We start from the raw sequence: 16,465 nt of genomic DNA on the forward strand, positions 1-16,465 counted from the left end.
TTGGTCAGTGTTGTACAACTTTTTTTCTTGAGGAATGAGTTGCCAAGCAGTTTTAAAATCTAACAAATCAGGTTGCTACAAGAGATTTATGAGCTTAAACACTTTTTCAAGCTGAAAATTGCTGAAGCGCAGCTTTTACTTATCTGCGATCTTTCTTCATAAACCATATGTAAAAAAATACCCACCCCCCCAAATATTACTGTTATTCTGTAGGAATCAAAAACTCTCTTAGAGATAAAAAAAAATGAAAAAATTAGAAACTGTTGAATCAACTTTGTGTTTCTTTTGTTGTAACGATCGCCTCCTCTTGCGTTTTCTTCAACCACTTACAACCCCAAAGGCCCCAGCCAGCGGAGCAACAACTGCCGGGGCACTTTCATTTCTTATCTGGCGCAATAATCTGTAAATCTGTAACAGCCCACCAAACAACGGTGCATACAATATTTCCTAGCCATTCTTCACACTGTGTGACCACGAAATCGTCAAAGTCAGGCCGAGAGCAGAGCCCAGCCCCAGTGTTCAGACTGCAGCTCAACGGTCTGGGCCCCCGACGTCGACGGAGCGAGCGATGTAAACTGTTTTTGGTGGAAATTTGTACCTGATTTTATATTTCCCTTTTTTGTTACACTGTTATTACGTATTTCCATGTTTACCATATTTTTACACGCGCTTACAGACTGCTTTTTTCCATGCTTCTCTGCGAGTGTGGAGTGAAGTGACTGTTTGTACTGCGTTCTGCTTCTGCGCAGCGATGCATAATTCCCACTTTTTGGATTTTTGTGTGCCATGGTGTGCTGTTGCTGCCTTCTGCGGTGGTGGTGGTGGTTGCCTTTGCTGCTGCGCAATTAATAATTCTTTTCGACTAGCGTGAAATTTTCATAAAACAAGAAAAAGCAACAACCGCACCAACTTTCCATGAAAATCTCCGGCCATTAGTAGCAATCGCAACGCTTTTCCCTCCCCCCTCGAGACCAACACGAAGAAAAGAGACAGAGAAAGAGGTAAATGAGGAAAGAGACTTGGAAACCACAGAGAGATTGGTCGACCTCATAGAAATGGGTTCACGACATAAATTTTATTTAAATTACAAACTCATTAATATATGACGTTGTTGATTTTTCCTAGTCAACGGAGCTGATTGTTCAATTTGATCCAACTCTATCTGCCAGTGTTGCGCAGCGGATGGGCAACGCAACAATGACATATTGGAGTAGCATAATATAAACATTCTTAAGTTGATTATTCGCAAAAAAGGCGATCTGCAAATAAAAATGCCTGCATACAAACAGCAAAAAAGTATGCATAATTTTGCAATAAATGTAAATATTACTGGTCCGTCCGCTTCCTTTGGGAGAAGAGACAAAGCGCCATGCTGCTGTAGTTTCCTGTTGCGTTGCCCCATCGCCGCTCGGCTCCACCACGATGATGATAATGACGATGATGCTGTGCGCTTTGCTGGCCTGGCCATGTCCCACTCCTTATCTTGGCAGCACGAAAACCAGAAACAAGAATTATAGACCAAAAGCCAGTTGCAATGTAAGTGCACCATGTACCGTAGGTGTGTGTGGGGGCAATGTACATATGTATGTATGCATGTATGTGCATATGTATGTATGCATGCATGTAGTTGGTGAATGTGTGCGTGCCTGCGGCTAGAAGTGAAGTGAAGGCAGAACAAAACATCTGCTGCAGTGTTGGTCAGCGGTGAAAATATATGCATTGATTTAATGTGAGGGGATATGGGGGCTACTAGATTTATTGCATGGAAACAATCCGATTTATTTATGAACAATAAGTCGATTAGAAGGATTAAATACATTTCTAAGGGCGTATCTTTACGATTTTTTGCACAGTGAACAGAACAGCTGATCGATCGTCAGAATCAAATGTGAACATGCTCTCTTATCGTTCAGGTTCTCATTCTCGTTGCCATGTACTTTTCAATCTCGCAAAAAAAAAAAAACCAATGTTCCCCTATGTACAACAACATCACGATCGGGTCTGGCCATGTGTGTGTGTGTGTTTATGTATAGCATGCGGTTGCTGTGCTTCGGATTTTTGTAAACTTTTGCCACAGCTCTCGCGGTCGTCACTCACACAGAGAGGCGGCTTGTGGCATAGGCACTCAGGGCTTGCAAAACGAAAGGGGAACGGAGGAAGACCCAAACTTCATAATGACGTTGTAACTGTCTTTTCAATTTCTCGTTTTGCCCGATTCGGTTTGCCAAATGGAGCCTAGTAGATACACAGCTTAATCGCTCTTAGCTGAATCGAACCCTTTCACGGTAGCAGCAGAGCTGTTAGCAAACATTTAGGGATGTATGTATGTACATACAAACCAAACTATTATTCATCTATTCATCTATTTGGAAATGAAAGAAAGGAAGCAGCACACGGCTAAATAATTCTTATCTTAAGAGCTACTACAAAAATCATGGAAAATCGTTCATTTATGTTAGTGATCCCTAATATAAAGCTTATGCTCATAGCTGAACGAGTGTTGGCCCTTTTCCTGGAGCAGACCAGAGCTGTTAGCTAAAAATTGTTCTGCTCAAGCAGAGACAGCGGCTGTGGCAGGGCCTGGAACTGGAACTGGGAACACTGAGCGTGGGGCTGAAGATGGATCTCTGTCAGAACGTTTGTCCGTGTTCTGTTCTCTTCTCTTCTCTTCTGTTCTTTTCTCCAGCCGCAGCAATTGACTCGTGCGTGTGGCTAAGTGTGTGTGTGTGAGCAGCTCCCAAGTGAGTGTTGGTATCTCCCCAACGACGTGGTTGTGGATGTGGATGTGGATGCCGTTGATGAGTTTTGTTTTAATTCTGCTTCTTGGCTTCAATTTCTTATAAAAATTGTTTATATGCACGTAATAGTTGGTCCCTCTGTCTCTCTCTCTCTCTCTCTCTTCGAGTGTATGTGTGCCTGTACAGCCACACAGATTCATACACTTTCACAAAGAGCGACTGTTGTTGTTGCTGTGATTTGGTGAATCGCGCGTAGCCGATTGTAATTATTGTAATCGAGTCTCGAACCGATCCAATCCGATACGATACGATCGCCTTAGCAATAGCAATAGCCCATTGCCGCTTCCAACTCAGGCCGCCTCGACATCAACATCAACATCAGCATCTGAGCATCTGAGCATCATCGTCTTCGGCTGATTTGATTTTGTTTTAGTTGTTTTGATCATTTTGTAATAGTTTTCTTAGTGCAGCGGTCTGTTTAAATCATCTTGGCCAAGGCAGAGTAGAGCAGAGTATGAGCCTGAGTCAGAGCAAGAGCAGAGCCAGAGACTCCAGCCAGATCTCGTGATCGTTTTGGCTTGGCTTGAATTGAGCCGAACAGTGCCCGAGCCGAGCGCGCGCTTTTCTCTTTGATGCCAACGTCATAGGCCCAGTCATGATTGTTGTTGCTGTTGTTGCTGTAGCTTTTGACTAAAAGTTGATTGACTGTCTGTTCATTTAGCCGCTGCTTGAGCATGGCTCGCTCCGTTTGTTGGCTTTGGCTTTGGCTGTGAAGCTTGTTGGTTTGTTTTGTCCATTTGCCATCTCTGTCGTGCCCCCCATCTTCATCTTCGGCAGCGTCAACGGCAACGGCAGCGACAGCGGCTTCTCTTGCACATTTCGTTTTAGGCCATTATAGTTTTGAACATGTTCAAGTGCCATTCTCACGATTGTTTATAGTCTTTTAATTTCAGCTCGAACACAAGAAATAAACAGTGAAATTTAGCAGCAGGCGAATGGTTGTTCTTAGGCTTTAATGTTCTTCACTTGAGGGGCCAAAACCAAACCAAGCCAAAGCCGAAACTGAGCTTCGAGTGCAGCCCTCTGTTGCCGGTTGGCGCTTACCGCTTCGGTTTCGACCTCAGCAGCATCAAATCAAACTCCACTCCACTCCAAGCAGCAGCAGCAGCAGCAGCAGAAATGGTGAAAGGCTTCAAGTGGTCAATAAGTACCAACCAGGGAGCTTGACAGTCTTCTGGCGGCCACACAATCTGAAGTACTCCAAAATGTTTGCCTATTAAACAGTCATCAATGATTGTTACATTCTACAAATAGAAATTGGAAGAGCTGGGATTAGAAAAGCAAAGAGGAGAATGTTTAAAGAGCTGGAAGCGGTTCTCTTCCATTGAGTCAGAGATGTACACACATCCATAAATATATTTCTTGTGTGTGTGTGAGTGTGTGTATTGTGCTAGTGGCAGATCAACGCTGATCTGCTGATCTATGGGAGCTTGATGAATCTATCTGTACTTATCGCATCGTTGAGATCTGTCTCAGATCAATCAACTGATCAATAAGTGCATCTCTTTATCCCCTGCAGCTATCCTAGATCAAATTTATTGTGTGCCTAGTGGATGTATTGTCTATCAATAGATTTTCTTTCGGATCTCTGATATCATTCCAAGAGTGTACAGAGCATTGTGTACTTTCAAACAAGCAATTCGATCACTCGATCGTTAATTAACCTCCCATCCAAATTCCACCAAATTGACATTCTCAGAGGCGTCTCAAGCGCAAAAGCTTACCATTTCCACTGACATCTCAACATTTGTCCATTGCAAAAGGGGGATCTCTCCACTGCAGTCCATTCCACTAAAGTCCATGATCACATGGCATGGCATGGCATCTCTCATGATCATCTTGGGCAATTTTCGCGCATGGAACTTTCAACTCCAAAATGGACTGACAATTGATTTGTGCCAGCCAGCAAAGGCAAGTTAGACTGCAATTTAAATTAAAAGCGCAATTGAACTGGAAAATTCGTCTAAATTGTTTTTACAATTACCCACACACGTACTCAGGGAAAACCTGAGATACAGTACACAGTGAGATGGAGAGAGAAAGAGAAAGACTTGGGGAAACGAAGAAGAGTTTCAGTTTTTATTGTGGCACTGCCATGGTCGCAATCAAATCCCATCCTAAACAATCGCAGCACTAACAACATGCAATAGGAGACCCCAAAACGACGAGACCAGAGTACAGAGTACAGAGCACAGAGCACAGAGCACACAGTCCATACAATACATAAAAACCTCAAAACTAATGATGCTGAGGACAAGAGGACGCCGAGACGGAGACGGAGACGGTGACCGACCCGATGCCAGGCCATGTCTATGACTACAGCTATGACTATGACTATGGCCATGGGATGAAATGAAACTGCTTTCGTTCGAAATTTATGCATGAGAAGAAAGATCGCTTTGGCAGGAAGAGGATCCCCAACAGCAGGGTAGCTAGGCCAAAGAAATGGTTCGCTTGGTTTTTTTCCTTTTTGTGGGAGTTCTGCATTTATTTATTTTTATTTTCTTTGCTCTTCTGCGATAAAGATCGGAAAAGCCCGAAGTTTAGAAAGGCAACAGCAGCAGTTCAGAGCATAGCAGAGCAGAGCAGCATCCAAGCCAGGTCCAGGCTAGCAACAAGCAAAGCCAAAGCCAAAGCCAGCCTCTACCGGGTATCTATGTATCTGCAATACATAAATTGTATGTATCTATGGCCTGCCACCACTGCCACATACACACATAAGTACATTCTACAATGTATCTTCTTGGCGTGTGTGTGTGTGTGTGTGTATCTGTATCTATGTAATGAGCATGTAACTAAACTTCTGTGCAGCCAAAACTCCTACAACAGAGACACAAAAACAAAAAGAGACAAACACCACACCGAAACCCCAGTTGGAGGAGACCCAGAGACCAGAAGAGACAGGGGGGGGCAAGAGTGGAAGGTACGGTACGTGTAGAGCTGAAGCTGAAGCCAAACTCCCTCAATACCCGTTTGCCGCAACTTTACTTCAATTCAACTGTACTGGCTCTTTTGCTGGGACTCTTGGCCGTGTCTCTGGCTGCGGCTGCGGCTGCGGCAGCAACAGCGACTCTGCTCTATCTGATGATGGCCGTTAACGTTCAAGTTAACGCTGAAGAGCAGAGCGCCCGACCGACCGACCGACCCGACCTGCGCTGCCCTACCCTACCCCTGCTGTCCTCCCTCCCGCGTTCTTGGTTCTCCGCTCGATTGCTCGATCGTCTGCTGGCTGCTAGCTGCTAGCTGCTCGCTCGTTCGTTTTGGCCAGAAGTTTGTGTTGCCTGGTTCTGCTTCCCCACTCGTAAACATGAGGTACGTTCTTTCCTCTTCTTGTTGTTCTCTTCTTTTCTTTCATCCCTGCCTGGCTGCCACCACGGCTTGACTTCATTTGTTTGGCTTTTTTGGGAGACAAAAAACTGGTTATTACTCTTTTCTTCTCCTTTGGTTTTGTTTTTGGCTTTGGCTTTATCGGTTAGAGGTTTTCGGTTAGAGCGGTGGGTCTCTCTTGGTCTTCGTGGTCTTTTGGTCTGGTCGCGCCGTTGACTCTTTTTGGACACAGTGGCGTATGCAAAGGGGCCAAATGAGCACGATGGCCCAGAGCTTACCAGCCATCTACGTCGCTGGCCTGAACTCTACAGGCTACGCAGCTTCCCAGCAGCTACCATTTTCGTTCCGAGCCACGACCGACGGAGGAGGCATAACAACCAAATCTCAGCGTCTAAGCAACGTTTTGTGGGCAGCAGCGGCAGCGGCAGCATGCAACAAGTAGGAAGTGGGCGCGCATTGCCATAGGATAGGCTTGGCCCGGACTGGTCGGTCTTCCTTCTAGCCTAGCCAGCATCCAACATCCATGCCACCATGCCACCATGCCACCACCTCCAATGCCTATCTCTGTTATCCCCCAGCCGCCCCTGCCGCCGCTGCAATGGCAACTTTTTTAACGTCCAACTCCTTTGTTACATTTCGCGAGAGAGGTAAACGATCGTTAGAAAGGTTTTATATGAAGCCATGGCTTCAGATTTGCGCTCATGTCTATTTATTGGACTTGCCGTTGCTGGTGCTGATGCTGGTGCTGGAGTTGGACGTGGACGTGGACCTGGACCTGGAGATGTTGCTGGAGCTGAAGCTATCGTTTCTATGGTCATGTTACCGCAGCCTGTCGTTTAAGATGGCTTTTGGCTGCGTTCGTTGCTGGGTTATGTTTGTTTGGTTTGGTTGTGGTTTGGTTTGTTGGCCTGCAAAGTTTTTTATCTATTTTGGTGGCCGTGGCCTGTGTGCCATCCCATCCCATCCTCCAGCCTGCTGAATCGTCCAGCTACAGCCTCAACTTCAATGGCAGTGGAAGTGGCATGAAATGTTGTTAACCTCGTTTGAACTTTGCCATTTGTTTGAGCCATTTGGATGGGACGATCTTTCTTTCTTTTCTGCTTTTGGACTGTTTAGACAGGCCGGCCAAGCAATTTAAATATATTGCAAACAAAAGGAGTGTATGTAATTTAATGTGAGTGGACGTCGGACGTCGGCCACGGACATGCCTGGGGGTGGGGAGATCGAAATGGGGTTGGGGTCCTAGATGGGGCACATGAACGTGGCCTGGCAGTTGGGCAATGGCAAACACACAACTGACATTTACAATAAAAGATACGAGTCCGAGCTGGAGCTGTAGCTGTAGCTGAGGCTGGAGCTGGAGATTGTTTGGGTCACACACCCTCTACCTCTCTAACAGCAAACACCGACACCTTTCCTCTGCACACACCTCAAAGTTTCCGCAATGACAAGTAGCCCAGGCCAGGCGTGTGTGATTTTTTGTAATACCCGGCGTACTCGCGGCGTCTCTGGGTATATTATGGTTATAACGGCACGAAGGAAGAGTTTCTTAATTCATTAAAAGATGAATGAGATGGCCATCAAAAGCTATGACTGCTATGACTATATCCTTTTAAACCGATTTTAAGATCCTAATCAAATCTGATTACGACTCGGCGAATAAGTTTTTAAGCCGTAAATGATATGAGGCTTGTTTTGTCCAAACTGTCATCGCCTGGTTGGAATACATTATAAAGCAAAAGAAATGATTCAAAAAGAAGAAATTCATTATATTGTCCCCTAATTAGTTCCATCGGCTATTTAGCGCCCAATTAGATAATTTTCTAGTTAGTGCACACACAATGGATCCAAGTAGCGGGTATTTCCTAGTCGGAAAATATACTTTGACGTTTTACCTGCTCTTTAATCTGCCACAGAGCTGGAGAGCTGCTGGTGCTAAAACCCGAGACGGGGGCTGGGCTTTGAATTGGGTTATGCGATGGGGCCCATGCCCGGTACTGTGGGAAGAATTTAGCGTTTAATTGGGGCAGCAACAGGAGAACTAAAGAGAGAGGGAGTAACTGGAGTGATATGAAAGCAGGGAATAAAGATGCTATAAAGATGTTCGTGGCTTGTCAGATGGCTTCGAGATAAGGTTATATTAAGGGGGAAGAACCCTGGCAATCAAACGGTAGTAGATGACCTGATCTACCCCCAAATGAGTACTTCCATCAATAAATGGGAATACCGGGGAAACCATTCATTCTCAGGAATGTCTCTCGCTTTACTCCCGCGAATCACACGTCACTGAATCTTAATTGCAGGAAGCGGAAAATGAATGAAAATACTGATTCGTATTTAAATACAAAAAATTTGTCCAACTCTGCACAATTCCATTGAAGACGAAGACGCAGCCCGTACGCAAAACTGTGTCACCTTGGACAGACAAGCAAAAAAAAAACAAAATCGAGCAAAAACGGAAAAGACAACGAAAATATTCTTCCCGCTGGGCAGTTTGGATAATGGGATTCCGAGACAGCAACAGCTGCGCTAGCGCTTTAGCAGGGAAGGACGGACGTTGATGTGAGGCAGGAGGGCGGGAAAGCTAAGACGACAGACAACGCAACCCTTCCTGTAAAGATATCGCCCTTATTTTTTGGCAACAACAAAAAAGCAACAGGAATTCCGCATATTGTGTGTGTATGTTCTGTACATTAAAACAAACATACATTTGTGCATATATACATACAGCGTCTGGAAAACCTTTCCACTACAATTCCTCAAGAAACTACCCTGTCAATGGCCCGGGAATAAGAGTGTGAGTGAGAGGGAAGGAATAAACAACAGCCACAAACAAGCTGCAGCTAAAAAGGTGCGCGCGTAGATGACAACGACGCTCTCTTGTCGAACCGAACGTCGACGTCAACGTCTTTACCAAGTTGAACGCGCCGTTGTAATTATTTTAATATAATTTTTTCACTGCGTCATCATTATTTTTCTCTGCCTTTGATATAATTCTTCTGTGTATCATTTGCACACGATTGCACACACACACACACACGAACACTAGGGAGAGAAATTCACGCTCAGCAATAAATGTATGTATGTGACTAGAGTTCAACACCACTCTCGGGGCTGTCAACCTAACGCAATTTACTTGAACCAGTGCACTTAAATATTAAAACTTTTTTCAAAAAATTCTCTTGTAGATCAACTATTGGAGATACGATTTTTTGTTGTGTGAACTTTCCAAAAAATGGTCACAATTCAGATGCAGTAAAATCAACCGGGTGGACAGCCCCAGATCGCGACCAGAGAGAGAGAGAGAGAGGCTTCGAAGAGAAGAAGGTTCGGAAAGAAGAGAGTAGAGGATATAAATACAAGCGCAACGCTCGGTAGAGGTTTTGTTGTTTCTGCGCCGCCGTCGCGTCGCTCCAAAAACTATAACTATAAAAAAAGAAATGTAAAATTCCAAGTGTCACTCCGGCGAAAAATATGTTATAAACAAATAATATATAAATCCGTACCGAACCCCAAACAGTATTTAACGCGTGTGTTCCCATCCGCCAGTTGCTTTGCCGCGAATCTACGATTGTGTGAGTGTGTTTCTGTGCCTGTATGTATTCGTTGAATGATGTGGCTGTGCCGTTTTTTCAAATTGCCGTTGATTACAAGCCGAGACAGTACGATCACACGCACACACTCGCAAACAAAGACTTAACCGAAATAATGAGTGGGTACGGGACGGATGCAGGCAGCATTTACAGTTGGTCGGACTCCGCGACGCTCTGCTCTGATCTTTTCCTTCGAATGCAGCACCTAATAAGAAATGATTTAATTTCAATAACGATTTAATAAAAATGAATTTGCGAAACGAAATTGACGAGAAGAATAACGTGAAAGGCCTGAGCAGATCACATCGGACCAGACCAGGCTCCTCGTGCGTGTGTATGCATGTATTGGTGTGTTTGTGTGTAATTCGCCATACTTCTTCCTCAATGCCTCAATTCAAAGAACAGACAGAAGAAGAGCACTAAAACAACAAGAACAAGAAGAGCGGCAGAAAAGCAGCAGCGGTGGCGGCGGCAAAAGGCAAGACATACTTGAAAAATAAAAGCAGCGCTGCCCCGATCGTTACTCACTCACACAACGGCACTCACTCACTCCAGTAGTCGCTCTCACTCTCTGCCTCTCGTTTTGCTCTCCATTGCTGTGCTCTCGCGAGTGTGTGTGTAAGCTTTGCCTGCCATGTCTGTTCTGGTATGTATATAGCAGGCGAAAAAAAACCTATATATTACGTTCAATTTTCCCTATATTTTTTGCGCCTGCCAATAAGCGGTTCTTTGTCGGAGTTGCCACACAGCCTCGAAATTCGTCGAATTTTAAATTGGAAACGAGCAAGCAAGCGCACGGACATTTCATTGAAATAGTTAAACCATGTATGTACACTTAAACGAGTGTATGTAGGTTCTGTATTCCGCTGATAAGACACGCAGAACCGCCTGCTCCAGAGACTCCCGGCTTATCAACGAAAAGAGGAAAAAACTGTGTAGCAAAAATGGGTCGAGCGACGACCGAGCAAGCACATTGTGTATTGTTTTTTGTTGTGTTTGCACTATCGCTTAATAATTGAAATTAAAGAAAAGATTGTAAAAAAAAAAACGAAAAGAGAACCAGCATTCAGTCCCATTTTAAGTGAGTGTTCGCGATCATCATACTACTGTTTTTAGTGAGTGAGGGTCCAGTGTTTCACATTGATTTTCTTAGTATTTGTGACTAGATCCACACTCATTAATAACGGTAGTTCAATCAACTAAACGCACGTGTTCCCCTCCACCTACACATGCCGATTCGTGGAATCGTGGAATGTTTCTTTGACATTTCTTTCCTGCAAACCCCGTTCCGTTTTTCCTCTTCATCTTTTCAAACAGCCACCACCTGTTTGGGCCCTTTCTGAAAAAGGTAATTAGTCAACTGGCGGCTCTCACACGCACGCAATGCCAGCCAGTCAGAACGAAACCACCTGTCCCCGGATGGGGGAGAGAGATGGAAATATCCCAGTATAACTGTCCGAATGGAAACATGAGAAAGGGAGAAACAGAACAGATCTCCTCTGCACACATTTGTGGGCTATTTGGATATCTATCTATATTACTCAGCACTAAATTACCATTAATGCTAATGTGGATCACTTTTTTGAACAGAGTCAGGAACAGAAGCAACAAAATTAGAAAAGCATAAAGAATGAAATTAAAATAGGGAGCGACATGAGAGGAATGAAGGGAATTCAAAGAGCAGAAAAAACAGAACGAAGATAAAACAGTAGGAAGAACAACAAAGAAGGCCCGAAATTAACTCACAAATTAATTGTGGAATCGCTTGAGAAAATGTGAAAAATGTTGTTCGAGTGATCCGTTGTTCCGTCTGTAGTTTCTGTAACTATAACTATAACGAAAAGGTTAAGAGTTCAAGCGCACCACTCAGTCCAGTCCGCCGCCCGTACATGTGTATTCATGTTTGTAGTTCCGCCTCCATTACTACTGCTGGGTGATGTTTCCTCTACTTCGTTCCGTTCCTCCGCCGCCCCTCTCTTGGTTGGGTTTCTGCCGGAACAAATTGCTGAAAATTCTGGGAAGTCTTGCCATAGTTCAGATTAATAGGTGGTGGTACTTGGATCTTGCCATGGGGACAAACAAACAATTTCCGTTGAATCATTCGTTTGCCATATCGGATTTTGTCCTACTCTTATTTTATTTTTGAGAACTTTTGTCCAGATCAGCAGAAATTCAAACTGCAACGACGCCGCGCAATTCTTCAACAATCGAAAGACGCACGGGGGAGGGTGACGACGAATACGACGATGTCTGTCGGCTTTTGAAAGATGAAGGAAGGCGGTGGCTGGTGACTGGCATTTGAGACGGGGGATATAGTATTGTATAAATCAGCAGAAAACCCAACAACAACATGAGCGAACGGGCACAAAAAATAATAAACCTTAATTCGAAGCTTGAAGCTTGATTCATTCATATTACACCCCACCCAGAGCACAGCCCAGAGGGGTGGATGTGGACGGAACGTGGGGGCAGTAACAGTCTCGGACCCAATTGAGCTATGAAAACCGATCAAACGTCGTCGTCGAGCCCACAATCGAAAATTGTTGCCAGGCACGAGAGCAATGACATGCCATGCCATGCCAAAAACAACAAGAGAGAGAGAGAACCCGATCTGAAAACCAAAACTAAACCCAATCACCACCAATCGACCGTTTCTCGGGCGAAAAATGCCACAGAAAGTCGTGCACTGGCAATAATCATCGTTTGGAGGAGGAAGAAAGGATGGATCCCGTACTAGTACTTAGTACCAGCAGCAGTACCAGTGCCAGTACCGGAGCCTGATTCGGCAGCGTTTGCTCTTCTCTGACTCTATTTTGTCGGCGAACATGGATCTAGTGCACGGTTGTTCATGATTAAGTTCGTGACTAGATTTCATGCTCGTCTATTAAGTTGGGTCAACACAACGAACCGAAAGAGCAGAGCAACGCAGTTGTCGAAAATTGCACCACAGCTGCACTGCTGCCAACACTCCCCCAGGAGAAACTTTGGGTTCGGTCGGGTTGGTTTGGGTGGGTCTTGGGCAATTAGCAGACGCATTAATTATGGGAACGATATTCTCATATAGTTTGACGGGATTGGATTCGGTATTGCATGATTGACCCGTGACCCACATAATGGCACACGCCCCGCAGCAGCTTATTCAATGAGGGCGTGTAAGTTGGACGAAACAGAAGAAGAAAAAAAAACGAGTCAATGGCCTTTAACCGATGACTGTAGTAAGTCGCTGGCTCAGCAGCGGCAGCTCACACGCCCCTCGAGCGCCCAGCAGCAGCCCGCATCTCGCGTCCCGTGGACAGTAGCATAGCTTGACGCTGGGATCGCTGATTTGTGTGTTGTGTGTGCCTTTTTATCGGTACTGTGACAGAGCTGCAGAGTGGAGTGTCAGGCAACAGCTAGTGACAGCAGCAGCAGCAGCGGCCCACCAATTTATGGGCTAGTCGCACGCGATTAAAAAAAATCGAATGCGCGCTCGGCCTGGGTTGACAAAAACAAATGGAAAATGCAATGCAATGGAGGGAGAGTGGCTGTAGGAGCCAGCATTCGCCATTCGGCGTGTGAAAATCCAACAGGGCTGACTTGACTGTGTTTGCTAAGGCTGTGGCGCCTGCGGGTAAGTGTTGCCATCCATGGAGAGTAACGGTGCTTGTTGTTTTGTGACCAGACCAGCGTTACCAGGCAGCAGCAACCAAGCCAACGACGATGACTATTGCGTGGGCGTCTAACTGTAACACCTGCTGCTGCTACTGCTTCGGTCGCTGCTGCCTAATACCAACTTTTGCTATTAAATTAACATTTCTCTGCACTCCCTCTCTCTTTCTCTCTCTCTCGCTCTTTCCAATTTTAATTTCAGCTAAAGGAATGAACGAATGAAGCCGGAACACCTTTCAACCCAGGTTCATTGTTATTGCTGCTACTGCTGCTTCACGCTTATTTAAGTGCCAACGCACCAGAGAGAGCGAGAGATAGAGGGAAAAGAGAGTCGAGTCTACTTTACATATTTTCTAAATGAATGCTGTTTGTTTTTTTTTTTCCTGTATGATTATTTGTAGGTACAGACACAGGGCTGTATCCATGGAGTTTCAACCCCGGCCAAGAAGAGCATTGAATTGCAACGGTTGCAGTGGAAACTGATGACTTTCTGGCCTGGCTTTCCCTGCACTGAATTGCACTTCCTCCCAGCCAGTCAGGCAGCATCAAGTTGGCAATCAGGAACAACGACCAGAATTCGCCTCGTCAAACGCTGAAACTAATTGATATAATAGTTAAAATAACAAACTAACGAGAAAGAACCTGGTGGGCAGCGCGGTGGTAGAAGCAAAAGAGGTTGAACTGCATCGCACCAACAGCAGACAGAGCGGACAGAGCAGAGCGCGGCGTTGGTGAAGTGCAAAACCTTTCCAATTTGAAAATAGTTTTCCTGCTATGTGTGCTCGTTCCCACAAACAGAAATACCAACAACAGCAGCAGCCAGCAGCAGCAGCAGTCAGAACAAGCACAGCAGCAACAATGCCTGCACTTTACAACGACGCCATTGGGCAGAGGAGGAGAGGAAAAACAACAACAACTACAAGAAGCAGACGGAGAAGAAGGAGCTGCAGCGGCAAGCGGTGGATTGGATCGGATCGGGAAAAGTAGAAGCAACAGCAATCGGTGGAGCGGGAGTAGCAGAACCACCAGCAAGCGATGATTGGGGAAAAGGAAGGAGCCAGAGCCTCAGCTGGATAGGAGGGGGACTGGGATGGTGGGGGATACTCGTAGTCAGCAAAGATGACAATGCAGCGATTAAAGCAATGCAGTACGAAGAAGAGATGCGGCGGAACAACTTGAACTCTCTAGTTGCTGTCGATGCCTCAGCGACAGCAGAAGCAGCTGGAAAAATGTTTACCCCAATCCCCAATGCGCGGCATTTCCGTTTGCCAGCGGAGGGGGGAGGATGCGGCAGCCGATGCTGATGCACTTTGCAATCGGCACTGCAATGTGCAATGTTCTGACGGCAAAGAAAAAATAATCACATTTATTAAATCAAAATAAAATATGTTTGAATGCACTTCCTAAACGCGCTGCGTCTTTGATTTATTCGTTTTGTAAGGGAACAAAAGAGGACGAGGGGAATGCTACGCCCCTTGCTTTGGGCAAGTTCGACATTGCAGCTGCCAGGTGAAATGGCCGCTCTTAGATAACTACAGAATGTTGCATAGGTCAGGTTTATTATTCTGCTTATGAAAATATACAGAGTCGAAGCAGCAATTCACAACAAAACAAAAAATGTGGCGCGGATCCGTAACAAGATTTGTAATTTGGCCGGCATCCATGTTTACAGTGTTAAGCATATTTTGTGCTGTTAGGCGCGTAGTACGGCACAAGCCATGGTGCTGAGCGTTAAATTCTCATCTGGCTGCCACACCGAACCGAACGAACGTCAGTGGCTCAAATGCTAGTTATGATAATTACTTAACAGCATGTCCAGCATCCTGTTTAAGATTTTCGGACTCAACAATGAAACTGAATAATATCGATAATATAACTGAAATAAAATTGCCGAGTACCCAAAAGAGGAAATTTAATAATTGTCTGCAAAAAGACAGATCTTAAATAGAAGTTGAAACCGGCTCAAAAAAAAAAAAGACGCGTAGTACAAAATGTGCTGTTAAGCGCGAAGCTGCAGCTTTACAGCACTGCCGATAGCTCGTTTCGATAACTACACTTTCACCTCGATCACATTTTGCCATTCACACGGCGCGTATCAATGTTGAAATGCACCAATTTGAATTTGAATAAAAGTTTAAGGTGAATTACATTGATTTGAATATTAATAGTTACTTTATGGAGCTCTCAAGTTAATGATTTAATTAAACAATAGCTTGGGCACTTAATTAAAGTAATTTTAGCTGCAAACCATTTGATGAACAAGATAATTACTCGCAATCTACTTATAAATTAAATGCTTTAATACGAGTTTTGTGCGTTACTCCCACTTGCCTTGAATGGAACTCGAAGATTACAAGTGCAATAGGCTTGTAAGCTTTTCCTTTTGCGCGCAACGATCAGTAGCAAACAAAACTAACGTAATACGAAGGCGGAGCGGAGCAGCCACAATAAATTACACACATGTTTGTGTGCAATGGACTAGCAGCAGGCAGACCAGCAGCAGATATGACCATATAATCTCGCTGTGCATAAATTTTACGAGCCGAGCATTTGTCGGATTTTGTTTTGCACACAATTTCGCAGCAGCTGAGCTGGAAGAGCAGCAAGTCACGCTGCAGAGCTGCCCCCACTGGCCCACAGCGAAACTGTAACAATTAAAGGCCGCCCCAAAAGTTGACCATGAACTGCTTATGACTCCGTCAACGGGGCCTTAACTTGGGGGGAGGTCGTCTGTGGCGCTCGATCTGGATCTGTGGCCCATTTTCCTGCCCGTTGGGAACTTAATGTGAATGTGGGTAACCTGTCCAGCCAATATTTGGGTTGTGGGCTTCAAAATTGTGCCAACGAATGCCATCGATACGTATTTACAGAAAATCTGCACCAAATCCGTTCCTTGCCCGCCTGTCCGCCTGTTCATTGTTATTGTTTTCAGCTTCTTATTTGCCATTAACACGATTTTGAACAGTTTATACTTGAGTTTTTCTATGTATTGTCGCTGTCTGTCTGCCTGGTGTGTCTGCCTGGGTTGGGTGTACTTAGCTGCGGGCAGTTGGCTTGGCCGACTGACTACCGCATTTCGTCGACCGGGGCAGCTTCAAT

At 45.1% G+C, this 16,465-nt stretch overlaps 1 long non-coding RNA gene across 1 annotated transcript; it reads left to right on the forward strand.

Annotated features, from left to right (window-relative positions):
• The first annotated feature begins 10,190 nt into the window (after window positions 1-10,190).
• Window positions 10,191-10,754, forward strand: LOC117583389. Its single transcript, XR_004573791.1, has 2 exons — window positions 10,191-10,364; window positions 10,441-10,754. It is a non-coding gene; the product is annotated as an uncharacterized LOC117583389 (long non-coding RNA).
• Window positions 10,755-16,465: the final 5,711 nt, after the last annotated feature.

This window comes from Drosophila guanche, unplaced genomic scaffold, assembly GCF_900245975.1.
Source record: "Drosophila guanche unplaced genomic scaffold, DGUA_6, whole genome shotgun sequence".
Classification (NCBI taxonomy): Eukaryota; Metazoa; Arthropoda; class Insecta; order Diptera; family Drosophilidae; genus Drosophila; species Drosophila guanche.